Source organism: Epinephelus lanceolatus, chromosome 10 (assembly GCF_041903045.1).
Source record: "Epinephelus lanceolatus isolate andai-2023 chromosome 10, ASM4190304v1, whole genome shotgun sequence".
NCBI classification, from domain to species: Eukaryota; Metazoa; Chordata; class Actinopteri; order Perciformes; family Serranidae; genus Epinephelus; species Epinephelus lanceolatus.
Genome location: NC_135743.1, coordinates 25,498,799 through 25,513,807, shown reverse-complemented (window position 1 = coordinate 25,513,807; position 15,009 = coordinate 25,498,799). Strand labels below are relative to the sequence as shown.

General features: G+C 43.6%; 1 protein-coding gene across 2 annotated transcripts in view; it reads right to left on the bottom strand.

Moving 5' to 3' along the window:
* The window catches only part of hivep3b (HIVEP zinc finger 3b), a 54,113-nt gene extending 39,365 nt beyond the window's left edge, over positions 1–14,748 (bottom strand). The window contains exon 1 of one of the 2 annotated variants that reach the window (XM_033640674.2): positions 14,532–14,748. The gene's annotated coding sequence lies outside the window, so the exon portion shown is untranslated. The remainder of the gene's footprint in view (positions 1–14,531) is intronic. The other variant, XM_033640675.2, reaches the window with a different exon arrangement.
* Between the last annotated feature and the right edge of the window lie 261 nt (positions 14,749–15,009).

Here is a 15,009-nt window from a genome sequence, read left to right as displayed (position 1 = left end):
TAAGTGTATGAGGAGCAATATTTTATGGCCGAGAAACAAAATGAGCTACTAAAATATTATTTTCATAGAGTGTACAGCCACAGTATGGCTGTATGGTAGAGCAGTTCTGCAACACGCTCAGCAAGTGGTAAATACTGTGGCTAAAAAAATGAAGCCAACACAGAAGTACCAAAAACTGCTGTTCCTTGAATGGCCACATGAAGCTGGTTTCCAAAAGTGAGTCAATCTGCATAGATCGCTGTGTTAAAATGCCCAACTTCACAGCCGAAATAAACATGTTTACACAATAAAATAATGGTTTTGGTCATGATAGCTAATTTCAACATTATGACAACTCTACAGGGGGTGATATTTTATATAACTCACCCATGTAAATTTAATCTAGGGATAAAGTTATGCATAATTCAGTGCATGGCCACTTCGAGTTACAGCTTGTCTGCAAGGTGTCACCTCGGGCCCTCAGTCAGATCCACCCCTCGCTCCTACAAAGCTCCACCTGCTCCTCCAAATATGGTCACCTCTGGCTCAAAAGATCCAAAATGGCGACTTCCAAGATGCCAAACTCGATGCATCAAGATGGGATTCCACAAACAAATAGCTGATGTCACAGTGGCTACATTCATTATTTTCCGACAGTCAGTGGCTCACACTGAAAATGGTAACATTCTTATGTGTAGCAGGAAATATCTTGGTTTAGCCTGTTAGCATGCTAAAATTAGCTAATTAGCGCTTAACTCAAAGTCCAGCTCTTTAGATTTGCAGGTATTTGGCCATCAACTGAAGTACTCACTAGTATTTAGTCCATCCCATAGTTGTTAAAATATCTTGCTCAAAATGAAAAACGTCAACCTCATGGTGGCACTGAAAAGTCGGGGGATCACCGTAGTCATAGGATTCAACATTTGAGAACAGGAAGTCTGTACAAAATTTCATGGCAATTAACACAAACAGCTAGCAATATTTTAGCCTGGTGCAAAGTCATGAGTCATGACCTGAAAGAACCACGCTGCCATACACAGGGCCGTCCTGCTAGCATGGTGTAAAATGACTGACATTAGATAGAGGATAGAAATAAATACATGAATAAACATCACCCTCAGACTAGAGGCCTTGTCTGGCTTTAGCAGGATAACATTTTCTTTCCACAGGCTTGTTTAATGACATACAGAGCAGAGCAGTAAAGACTTGGCATAGTACAATGAAGCACAATGTTCACGGTGAAAAACTGCGCTGAGGATGATCTGATAACACTGTAGTTACACAGAAAAGCAATAAACAATGCATTACACAGATTGATGGGATGAAACACTGATACTCTCTGCAAAGTGAACCACAGCTCCTGAGTTCCACAGCTGCACTTGAGCAGCAAAAGAAGAAAATGCTGCCCTCTTCCCATCCTCACAGCCGCTCCAAAGCCATCGAGCACGCCATCCAACCTATGACTTGTGTCTCTGTAATGCTGTTAAGAACATGACCAATCATGCAAGCCAAAAACACACAACTACGACCAATGAAAGAAAGACTGTTGCGGGCTTAGCAACAGGGACAGCTCCCTCTCACAAGACCAGAGACACCATCCATCTCACAGGCTGACAAAGAAACATTATGCTCTCACACTGACAAAAAACTCCAATGGAATTTAGCTCAAGAAGTTAGTTCAAGACCTACAATCATGTTACACTACTTGTCATAAGGACAATTTTAAAACCATGTAATCACACACAGGGCATCTTTTTTTTTAATGCCTGCAACAACACGTGTCTCATCCTCATTTTCGCTCAGAGACAAATTGATTTCTCCACTCCACACCCTCCAGCCCTCCCTCCCCTCTCTCCAAAACTCTCACTAGGGTGTCTCCTGATCTCCCTCTTCTGTGTAATTTAGGCACTCTCACAGTAATGGACACCCTACTCAGGGGCAGTGAGTGGGAACCCAGCCCTGCTGCGCTGGCTACTGTACTCTCAAAGAATCCTGATCAGCTTCTCAGATAGCTACATACACATGACCACAGCTTGGTGAGACAAAGAAAGAGAGAGAGAACGCAGAGAAGAGGAGTCGAGGGAGCTGAACCCTCTATCTCAGCTGGTCACATGCTACCAGCCACGCAGCTCCCGGTCTCCCTACGGGCGCGGGTGTCAGAGTGAAATATTGCATTCACCCTGGAGCCAGAGACGCACCACAACCCCCAAGAACCCACCCCGTACCACAACTTCCTTCTCCCTCCCCTCTGGCCACTTTACTGGCCCAGCAACCTGTCAATCAGCTGATATCCTCAAGAGGGCGAGCGCAGTGCCATTAAGCATATTAGAGTTGCAGAGTGTTGATGAAAAATCAAAGTGTGCAGTGACTAAGCTGGGGTTGCTCCCTCGCACTGTGCTGACGGTGCAAAGCAGGGGAGAAAAAAGGGAGGAGGTTGGGGACTACCTGGGCGCAAACACTGGGACTGCTGACTGTTTGAGGTTGTTGAGGACAGGAGGATTACATAATAGGATTCACTGTAACACCTCAGACTGAGGAAGAGCTTCCTACAGCATTCTCTGTCCTTTTCCCTTAACATACACCACCATGCATTTCAAAGACAAAGCATTCGCCTTTGCCATGGCGGTAAATCCTAATTTATTTAAGTGTCATAATATACAATTAACTTCCCTTCACTGTTACATGCCTGTGGCCCAGTGTAGGGCTGCAACTATGACTATTCTTAGGAAGATGCTATTTGTACCTGGGTGTCCGAGCCAACAATGCCATTAGCACCCAAGGTGTTCCTGTTCCTGAACATTTGAGCAATGTAGAAACATTATGTAAACACAAATGGGTCTTTTCAGCTATTCTGCTAAAGTTTATGTACACAGCGTTTATTCAGCAGTTTCATGTACCCTAAAAACTGACAGTGATAAGTCAATAAAGTTTGAAAATAATATGAAAATGCTGGCTCACACTGGGCTCTCCTATGTGAAATTTATGCTCTTGACCTGCTCCACCACGTCTTACTACCTCCACCCTAACCCTAATCTCCCTAACCCTAAACCTATGTCACCTGACTTTCCGGCTGTATGTTTGTGAGTTCTTTGTCTCATAAATTTACCTCTTGAATCTCAGAGAATATCCGAGATTGGCTAGTAGCTCTAACCATGACCTCTTTGCCTTAAACCTAACTGCTTTCAACCTTGACACATCAACGCGACGAGAACTGGCCAATGACAACATGCAGTGGAATCCATAATAAAGTGTTGTAGGCATGGTGTAAATGACCGAATACCTGCAGTGTGACTATTCTCATCTTCTCAAAAAGACTGTTACTTTTAAAAATTGACAATTAATTTGTTTATTATATTCTTGATTAATCAATTAGTTGTTTAAATGTTCCATAAAATGTCTGAAAATAATGAAAAATGTCAATCAGTGTTTCCCAAAGTCCAATATGACATTCTCACGTCGCTTGTTTTGTCCACAACACTAAGATCACTGTCATAGAGGAGTAAAGAAACCAAGAAATATCCACCTTTAAGAAGCTGGAATCAAACAATTTTGATTTGTCAGAGTAAGCATGTAACTAACTGCATTCCCTGAAGAAATGTTATCATATTTTTGGACAAATGAAACAGTGATTCCAGAGAGAAGCAGACAGAGGGGTCTACAGTCTGTGTTTGAAGGATATATCCAGGATGTCAAACTGACTCAGCAGCAGCAGCAGGTTAAAAAGACAAAGATAATTAGAAGCTAAAGCCGAACTATAGACGACAGATCACAATGTAAAAGTGAACCACCACATCACTGCTGATCGCCACAGAAGACAATGAATATAAAGGGAAACTTCACCGATATTGACCCAGCTGTGTGGCATCACAGTGTGTGCAGATGAACGGTGTTTGGCTTCGTCCCCGTGCCGCTGCCAGCATTCGGACTTCCACTGCCGGACAGGCAGGGATCTCTGGGGAAGTCAAAAAACGTTCATCTGTGCACACTGCAATGACACACAACAGGTTGAAAATCAGCAAAGTTTCCCTGCTTCCCTTCACTTGTTCCTGTACAGCAGGGTCGGACTTTATTCACTGTTATAATCATTAAAAAGCAAAAGCAGCATGTTGGCTATATCTTCAGTGGCTAGCTAGCTAACCCTACACTTTTCAGGGTCTGATTTTAGTTTTGCAACAGAGAAGACACGTATATCTTTTTCCAACCTCTCCAGGTAACGAGTATCATTAATACACAACGTGTCCCAGGCACAACATTTAGCTCCAAATCCACAAAACCATCCTGAAAATGAAGGAAATCTGAAACGACTGCATAAGAGACAATGGAGCACGGGTGTGTTGTTGTTGGACCCTGGTCTGGGGCGGCCCAATGCTACGTTATGAGTTGCTAGTTTGCGTCCTGAGGCGAGACTGAGCGAAGGGTCAGTTAATCAATTATCAAATTAGTTGGCAATTAATTTAATACTTGACAAATAATCCTTTAATCTATGAATCACTGCAGCTCCAGGCCAGTGTGTGCTGCTACCCTGCAGATCCTGCACAGTATAAGAGGGTAGAATACAGAAAATGAATTAATGAATGGACTTTCATGTGTTCCACTATTTCCCTTTATTACGCCTTTTTCCTCAGCCTCATCCGCAGCCCATCCATCCTCGCTCCCCCGAAAGGTGATGAAAACCTCGGTTTTAGCATCCAGCAGCAGAGGATAAACATGTGGCCCTGTGACTAGCGGCACCCACCTTTTGTTCCCCCCATCATCTGTTTATTTTCTCAATTACACCGGGGTGAGTCTGTGTCAGCAGCTCTGTGTGATAGAACATCAAACAAACTGCTTTCTCTGCCTTCCATCCATAACTTCCCCCAACAGAGCCATTCATGCCGAGCGGCACCATCACCTGACCATTCGTCTTCAACTGTTAATCCACCGTGGCAGTGTGACAAATGTGACACGGGATTACTTCACTAAGGCTGCCGTGCATTGTGGAGCTTGATCCTGCCAGAGATGATTCACCTGCTGCCGTGCCTTTTGTTTGACTGTGAGGCTGGTGGATGAACTCTGTCTCATCAAGGATTATTAGGGTTTGCAGAAAGATACCTAAATAAGCAACTGTGGGTTTGTTCTGCCACAATCTTAGACTTACACTGAGATCAGTAGTACAGCCTGACTTGTCTGACTGATCATGTAGGAATGATGTCGCTGCCTTCTTTAGTGAGTATAATGTCATTGTAATTAATATTATCAAAGAGCAAAGCTACAAAAATGAAACTAACTTGTAACAAACACCAGTTTTATTTTAACTAAAATATCATTAACATTTTTGTTGACCATTTTTTTGTTGACCATTTTTAAGGCTATACGTAGGCCATATGTAGTTTCTCTACGGTTGGTTTCTGTTCACCTCTGACCAACAAACCAAAATGAATTACCAGGTTACACAAATTAAGGCAGGCTTGACATTCACAATGATGAATCACAGTACTTAAGCATGTTTCAACACTCACACTAACATATCATATAGTGTATAACTGAATGAAAATCAGTGCACACCTAGAATAGTCAACAAAATACATTAACATTTTCACTCTCTGATGTAAAGTATACATTTACCGTCCACTTTATTAGGTACACCTGTTCAACACAAATAGCTAATTTGCCAATCACGTGGCAGCAACTCAATGCATTTAGGCATGTAGACATGATCAAGACGACCTGCTGACGTTCTAACCGAGCATCAGAATGGGGAAGAAAGGTGATTTAAGTGACTTTGAACGTGGCATGGTTGTTGGTGCCAGACTGGCTGGTCTGAGTAGTTCAGAAACTACTGATCTACTGGGATTTTCACGCACAACCATCTCTAGGGTTTACAGAGGATGGTCTGAAAAAGAGAATATACCCAGGAGACAGGATCCAACAAATCTGCAGCAACTGTGTGATGCTATCATGTCAATATGGACAAAAATCTCTGAGGAATGTTTCCAGCACCTTGTTGAATATATGCCACCAAGAATTAAGGCAGTTCTGAAGGCAAAAGGGGTCCAACCTGGTACTAGCAAGGTGTACCTAATAAAGCGACTAGTGAGAGTAAGTGCATGCAAAACTACTGATGTAGCTCTTTAACTGGGCCTTTGTGTCTTGTATCTGCTGTGACAGTACTAGTGTTTTCACATTACTGGAATTTCTAACTTCAATACAATACTGTAAAATATAACAAGAATGTGCCATGACAACAAGTTTTCTTTTCTAGGTTAGTAGCAGAGAACAGCAGGATGAATGTAACAAACATTAACAATAAGAACAGAAAATGACAAACTGTTTCAAATAATCAGAATCGGCCTGTATTGATAAATCATTATCTGTTGTGCTCACTTGATGCAACACACAGTATAGACCCAAATACAGCTGGAGCTAATGATTATTCAGTGGTGATCAGTCTGTCGATGATTTCTTTGGTCTATGAAATGTCAAAAACTTTGTAGAGCTAACGATGACATTTTCAAATGTCTTGTTTTGTCTGACCAGAAGTCCAAATTCCATTTACTATTATATATACACGCATGACAAGGACAAGCATCAAATGCTGAAATTTGCAGGAGCAAAGCAAATGTGTTGCATTTTTTCCCATTATATATTTGCCTAAAAAAAAAAATCACAATAACAACCCCAGTCAATTATGAAACTAGTAATTACTTAGTTTGTTGATCAACTGATTGATTCATCAACTTATTGTTTCGGCTCTGGACTCAAGTTACTCACAGATTTTGACTAATCTGATTCAGAAGATGTTGACCACAGGAGCCACACTGGCTGACTGCTGCATTCTGCATCTCGTCTTTTGTCTCTTTCAGTTACTGTTGCTGTGACAGAGTCCCCGTCTCTATAAGAAAATGTATTATCTAACAGGGAAATCCCCACGTTTACTGAATTTAATTAGCCATGTACATTGTTTCTCAATATCATTCCCCTGTAGAATTTAGCAAGAGAGCGTGTTTGCTCTGCAAACTTTAAGCCTACACTTGGTGATTCTGATTGGTTTAACAAAACCGCTTTTTTTTCCCATCTCTTGCAAAATAATAGCAGGCTATGAAAGACCTTTCCACTGCTTTGGCACAGTATAAACGTACCGTAGTGCAGAGAGATAGATTTGGCAGCGCTACACTAGAATATGACAAGCACACTGATTTTTATTAAAGTACAGTGGTAGCCTGTGTTCTGTCTAGACCAAGCAAGGAAAGTTGTCTGTAGGAATGCTCACGCAAATATTGACCTTCAATTAGGTGAAACAGACGCCCTCGCTTAGGGGCTGCAATATGGAAGCATCAGCAAAAACATCGTGCACATAAACAGTTGCAGAACATATATATAAACACGCCGAGACATACCTACACAGTGTACACAAACACGTCTTGTGTAAATACACCTTTGTTTGCTGTGTGACATCAAATGGAAGATAACTGTGAAAACCCGAAGCCTTTAAAAGTTAGTTTTAACCTCAAACAGGATGTCAGTGCAGCATCAGTGACATCGCAAAGCCACAACAAAAATGAACAGTTCTACTCCAATGCAACACACACACACACACACACACACACACACGCCCTTTAATGGGGTGAGGAGCAAATGACCTTCCCAAGTGATGGCAGTCGACCACACTCCTGCATAATTAACAGCATCTAAAATGAGGTGTTCTTATATGACCTTACCTGACAATGTCAGGGCACAGCTTGCCTACGGGGACTATGCGGTAAATAACAAACGCACATGCATGTGTGCCTCCCACAGCACACATTCACACCAACTTGTTGCAACTTGCAGATATTCTGTACATCAGATTATGGATCATACAGCAGAGTATGGCCCAGAGAATAAAAAGGAGCATGCCTCAGAGCTCCCCGCAAGCCAACACATCTCATAGCATGAAGGCAAGCCAGGTAAGAGAGCATTCCTCAAGGCTGAGCATGGTACACCGCAGACTGACAGCACCGTGAGAGAGACAAAACACATCTGGATTCCACTGAAGGCTGCTCACAGATTTCACAGGGCTTTTAAAGAGTGTGACTAAAGGAGGGGGTCCGGGGTTAGTTCAACCGCTCTGCTTCAATGACAGTGACACGGCTGGGGAGGATTGTGCTGGAGCATCGCCTGCTGCCATGATTTGCTCGGCAGATCCGCAGCAGGGTTGGAAGGATTTTCCTCCCAAAGCCCTCTTACCCTCCCGCAGAGCAGAAATCCCCTCCAATTCTCACTCGCAGTTACAGCAGGGACGCCTTACACGCTTAGACAAAGGACTCCAGAGAAGGAGGAGAAAGGAGGAGAGACAAGGAGAGGCAAAGAAACGAGAGGAGAGGAAAGAAGAGGAGAGGAGAGGAGATCAGAGGAAACAAGAGGAGACCAGTGGAAATAAATGAGAGGAGGGAGAGGAGGGAAGAGGAGATAAAAAAGAAATGAGATGAGAAAAAAAACAACAGGACAAGACAGAAGAAGAAACAAAAGAAGAGAACACGAAAATAAAGGAGAGGAGAGACAAGAGGAAAGGAAAGGAGAGGAAAAGAAAGGAGAGGAGAGGAAATAAGAGGAAATCAGAGGAAACAAATGAGAGGAAGGACAGAAAGGACGAGGAGAGAAAAAGAATGAGATGAGAAAATCAAGAAGAAAAAGGAAACAAAAGAAGAAAACACGAAAAGAAAGGAGAGGAGAGACAAGAGAAAAGGAGAGGGAAACAGAGGAAACAAAAGGAGAGGAGAGGAAAGAGAAAAAGAGGAAACGAGAAGACAGAAGAGGAAAGGAGAGGAGAAAAACTAGAAGACAGTAGACAGGAGGAAACAAAATGAAAAGGAACAAGAAGAGAGGAGAATAAAGGAGTGGACAAGAGGAAGGGAGAGGAGAAGAAAAAAGGAGAGGAGAGAAAACAAGGAAAAATGGGGAGAAGAAACACGAGGAAACAAGAGAAAAGGAAACAAGAGGATGGGAAGAGGAAACAAAATAAAAAGGAAGAAAAGAGGAGAGGAAATGAGTGGAAAGGAGAGGAGAGGAGAGGAAACTAGAGGACAGGAGAGGAAAGGAGGAGAGAGGAAATGAGAAGAGGAGAATAAACTAGTGGATGGGATAAAAAAGGCAAAGAAATGAAAAGGAATGAGAAGAGAGGAGAGGAAAAGGACAGGAGAGGAAAAGAGAAAAGAAAAGACGAGGAGAGGAAACTAGAGGACAACAATGGGAAGGAGAGGAAAAGAGATTTGAGGAAAGGAGAGGAGAGGAAAAGAAACAAGTGGAGAAGAGAGGAAAGGAGAGGAGAGGAGAGGAAAAGAATCGTCTCCAAAGAAAGGAAAAATAAAGACGGAAGCCTGTAAGGACAAAAATATCCTGTTCATTAGAAAAGTATATTTTACTGTCCCTGTTCTCTTCTCCTTCATCGTCTCTCACACATTTATACATTTTACACGTCGTCATGGCACCAAGTAAGGCAACGGTGGCCAAAATTGTGTGAAAACACATTTTGGAGGAAGTAAAGAGATAAACCCAAAGTTATTTTGGGAGTAGTTAGTCAATCAACACTGATCAGTGTGGTGAACAGACACCTGCAGACTGTGATCTGTGCAGATGCAGTGTGGGAGCTGAGGGGTGTGGTCACGGGGGGTATCATGGGACCCGGAGACGAGAAAGCGAGAGATTTGGAAGAGGCAGAGATATCTTGTTGCGAAATGTGATACCTCGCCTGCATCAACGATCAATAAACACACTGGGCGTGCATCTATGGCTGATCTTTCAAGGCAACACAGAATCCTGACGAGAGAGCTCACGCCCACCCTCCTGAGGGTGACGCTCGACTCCTTCATTCAAAACTGAATATCCAGCAATTGATAAGCTACGACGTGTGTTATCACTTTTTCCGGGCTTGAGCGTTACACAAGCGTCACCTATGAGTTCCCTGGCAGAGCCCTTTACAGACATACCTGTGGTGAGCAGCGCACAAGCTGACAATCACTGTTGCACAACACTGGCCACTGTGGAAAGTGAACACCTGCGCAAAAATGCCCTCAATGTTGATACAAGACAAAAACAGATTATAAGAGAACAATAGATAATGTAAATCTTGCCAGAATGATTCAGTACGGCCTGGTGAAGAGTTAGAATGATGTAACAAACTATTTGGAGGGAGGACTGCCATCACAAACAGCAAACCCCTCGACATTCCACTGTGCCAAGGTAGCTAATGATTAACTCATACAAAGGGGAGTGTTTGAATGAATAACCCCTCCGCTGTACGCCCTCTCCCAGTCAAAACCTGCGCCGTCTGTACATCATCGTCCACATATATCGTTACATAACCTCGGTTGGCACACATGGGAGCAGGGGCCAGGCAGGCACACTAACACACATATACAACACAGACTCCTGCTCTCTGGCAAACACAAGGAAATTCTATCTGCATTTGAAGGGGGCAGCCAACACACCGGCCTGGGCTAGGGGTTGAGCAGAGGCCAGACACTGATAAACAACCGCACGCCCTGACTCACACACACACACACTGACCCAAATGGCACAAAAGCAGAACTACTGACGACAGTGAAGCCACCAGACGAAATCTATTCAGAACATATTACATTGAAGCTGAATCTGGTTTATTGCCAAGTAGGTTTTCACATACAAGAAATCTGCTTAGCTGTATTGATGCATACTGAAGTGTAATTTGGGGATGGGGAGATGCTCCATCCTCTTTTTAAAATCCTGTTTTGCCGCTCTCTTTTCCCCAAATCTTCCTATTGTTTTTAACAACAAAATTCACGCTTAATTCGCTATTGTTTGGACAGCTATTCTGGCAAAGAATGTGAACTTAATTGCTAATTTTGCTCTAATATTCCCAGAAAAAAGCTGCAGAGGAGCATCATATTTAGCATGATTAGCACTACTCTGGCAGAATTTAGCATGATGACCATCTTAATTGTTCACCAGATTTTGTTTTGGTTACCGTTGTCTGGGAATGTATGTAGAAATGCAGGAAATGGGATTCAAGTCATACTTTTTTTTTGAGGGGAAGCCTCCCAAAACCCCTCCTTTTATTGTGTTTCCCCAGCTTCTTAAACCAATGTCACACCCTTAGGTGCATGACATAAACATCCATTCATTCACTCATTGTCCATAACCACTTTTCCTGTTAAGAGTTGTGGGTGTGCTGTAGCCTTATTACCGCTGACATGGGTCAAGAGGCGGGGTACACATTGGACAGGTTGCCAGGCAATCACAGGGCGGACACATAGAGACAGACAATCATTCATGCTCATATTATGACGTAAACATAGTAAGAGAAAATTAAATTAAAGAATTAAAAGCCACTGCAAAAACCAAGACACATACACATAGGATAGAATAAAGTTGTAAGAAAATAGTAACAATATATCTGAATTAACGTGAGAGAGCTGTGCAGTTTTTAGAAGTGGTAGTTAGTAATGTGCAGTCTAAAATCTGACTGCATGCTATAAAATTTTTAGGCTAGTGGGGCAATAGTGAAGTTGCCAGACTGGCACTCCTGGCCTCCATTTTGCATCCTGTGTATGTGTGTGTGTGTATGTGCTGTGTGTTTGTACAAATGTGTATCCAAAGTCTTGTTCCTGGTTCACTCCGGTCTGCCAGCACTACAGTGGCTCTATTCTTCTCTGGTGCTTCAGAGAACAGAATTAATGACCATCAGCAGGGACATGAAAAGGTTGTGTCCACCAGCCACCAGGATTTTACAGCCTTCACTGTGTGTGCGTGTTTATTTTTCTTGCAGGAGACTGATAACAATGACGTCCTTCTTGCATGCTCACTCAGAGAAAATAAAACTTAAAACATGCTCGCACATGCCATTTAATACTCGGTGTAATCTGCCATGCCAACAGTCATGCGTGAGGCAGAGCAGAGTGCCAACTGACACGCTTGTTGGCTTTTTTTTTTTTTTTTACGGGGTCACACCATCCGTGTCACACCTAAGAATTCCACTTTAAAGGTTCAGACTAAACTCTTAACTTGAAAGAAAAAAAAAGCTGCAGATCATCCCCTGATCCTTTGCTCTGACGTGGCCCGGTTATCAGACCTTGTTATCTGCATGAGGTGTGTGTGAAGGTCTGAGCAGGAACTCCACATGACCCTCTCCCTGCCGATGGCATCTCATGCATTTAGATCAACACGCTGCCACCTGCAAGGCTGACTCAGTGTGTGAGAGATGGAGAAGTGGTGAGGGTATGCCACGTGAGCGAAAGTACGGATTTACTGCATAAGGTGTTGAGTGGTTCTGTGTTAATTGGCAGAAAACTGCCCTTTTCCATGTGGCGCGTTGCTTGTGCCAGGGAGAGATACAGACAAACAAGCACACACATTCCTGCCTGCCTAACTGACTGAGGTCTTCAGTAATCAGTGTTAGTGCTGACAGAGAGTCATGTTGCGCTTTTATTGTACCTGAGCTAACTCACTGCGCAAGTCTGCAGCTACGATACTGAATACCAGAGCTTTCTGTAATGAATTGGCACAGCTAAACTGTTGAGTGGTTTGAAAACAGGTTGTACAGCTATAGGCTACAGATAACAGCACATTCACTTCCAGCTATAAAAAAGTAGTAATTATTCTTTACAAGGCACCTTCTAACATTTCAGCCAAGTTACAACGGTATAAAAACATCAAAGTAAGTCTGACTCGCAGCTTTTATCCCCATCCATGTTGAAACCATAAATGGCAGTAATCCCCAAAGCCCTTTTTTTTTCTTCTTCTTTTTTTTTTTCAACGATCAAATGCTTCACGTTGTCAGACAATCTTGGAAATTTGCAAGGAAATAGAGTAGCGCTCTCTTTGGGTGCCTGCTGAGCTAGCGCCTTTCTTCAGCCAGCACCACAAGTGGTCTTGATCCAGGCCAGAGTGGAGCACTGTGTAAGGCTGCCACTTTGTGCTGATTCAATAAGAAATAATTGCATATTGGCCTCTCTCCACTCATCCCCCCGTCACCCACCATGTTTTGGCACTTAACTGTATTTCTGTGCTGTAAGTTACAGTACAGACCCTGAGCTGAGGGAAGCACACTATTTTCTTTTACATCCACATTCCTTTAGATTGAATGGAGAGTTGCAATGAGGAGACATTCAACCTCCACTGATATATATTTAGAAAAAAAACATTTCTCAGCAGCACCTGGCTTTAGGGCAGACATCTGTGTAACCACTGTCATCTTCATCTGCAGAGAGCGACGCTCTTCAAGTGCTGTGCTTACCTCACTTCCTGTCAAACTGGTATTAGAGATGCAAAACGTGCAGTGACTTTGCCTCATGTCAAACACATGGATGGATTACTGAACAGGCCTATGCTGCACAGGCCCAGGGGCCCAAAGTGTCAGGGCCTGCCCCTGGCTTTCACTGGTTAATGTCTTTCAAATGAACACACACTGACAAGTAGAAGACACACAAAAAGACCACAGGGAGATGCAAATAGACACAATATAACTGCAAAACAGGCAAAACAATCACAGAGAGACACAAAATTACCACAAAAACAAAACACAAAACCACAGAAAGATGTGTAACATCCACAAAAACATGCAAACAACAACAACAAAAGATGCAAAACCACTACAAAGTCTATGCATCTTGCTCCTGTGTAGGAGAGGTGGTGGGGCCTTTTGCACATCTGTGCCCAGGGGGTCCATTGTCTCATAATCTGCCCATGATCAAGCATCTTATTTTCTGAATTCTTCTTCTGATGTAATATTAATATGTTCTATCAATAGACTCACGCAGGTCATGCTTATGAGCTCATGGTACTGACACTTAGAGTTCATAGATAGATCGATAGATAGATAGATCAATATGTAGATACATCGTTTAACTTTGTAGCCAAGGGAAACTATTTAGCATAATAAACATGTCAGACAACAGTCACACAGTCATTCGTGTGTCTGTATGCAAATCCCCTCCTAACACAACACTGTCATTACCTAGCTGTGTAGCCTAAAGGTGAACCCTGCGTGGAAAAGTCTGGCAATATAACAGTCAGCTGAACTTGAGGCAGAGTTTCTGGCTGAACAGGCGCACAAAATAAACCTGTTTTGGTCAACTTCACCCATCTATCACGTAACAGCGGAGTACACAAAAGCATGATGTCATCCCCTAAAAATCTGGCAAGTGTAGGTGTAGCCCATTACAAATAAGTTCACAGGCCCGGATCGGGAGTTAGATTGTGAGCGCAGGCTGCGTGTGTCAGTGCCGCACTGTTGCTCTCCTCAGCCGGTTTGTTATTAAGGGCAAACGGGGTGAATGAAGGGACGTGATGGAGCATATGCTGTCAGCTGTATGTGCAGCGCCCCCGCCGCCGCACGCACCGTAGACTCTCCATTCAGCTCATCTTCGCCTCTTATTCCTCCACATCACACATCATTATAACACATAACGAGGCAACTTCATGACACACTCTTTACTGTGAGAACACGGGTGGGATCCCGCCGCTCAACTTCACACCACATCACTCCTCAACGTGACAACCGCTGCAACACAGCGGAAACTAAGTCATAAACAGGCAGTAATATTACGGTTAATATTTACCAGCTTGCTACAGTACGGGCGCTGCAGCCATTTATCCCGTAGTGAAAGGGCCAGAAGTCCGCATTTCCTGGATTGCGATGCTGGATAGAGGTGCTCTCCGTGCCCGCGTTTGTGGGGAGGGAGAGCCGGAGGGGCTCGGGGTGCTTCCCACTGTTGTGTCAGACCGGACGGCGATGCCACATTCAGCTGATCGCCACAACAAAACAACATCTCGCCCTACGCAAAACACACTCAGCGGCTCCGCACCACCCCGCACGGCAGGTCCGGTGGGCACCGCCCCCCTCTCAGCCTCCACCAGTGAGCTGGCGCGTCGGGCCCGCCTCATGAATAATCATAAGGTGCTGGAGGCGCCCATTGGCTGCGAAGAGAAGTTCCTGGTTAATGCTATTAATCCTAATTAGCCAGGCAACCTCATGCTGAAACCGGAGAGACTGATTGGGGCAATCACGCACCCTCTGATCAGAGCTGGTTTACTTCA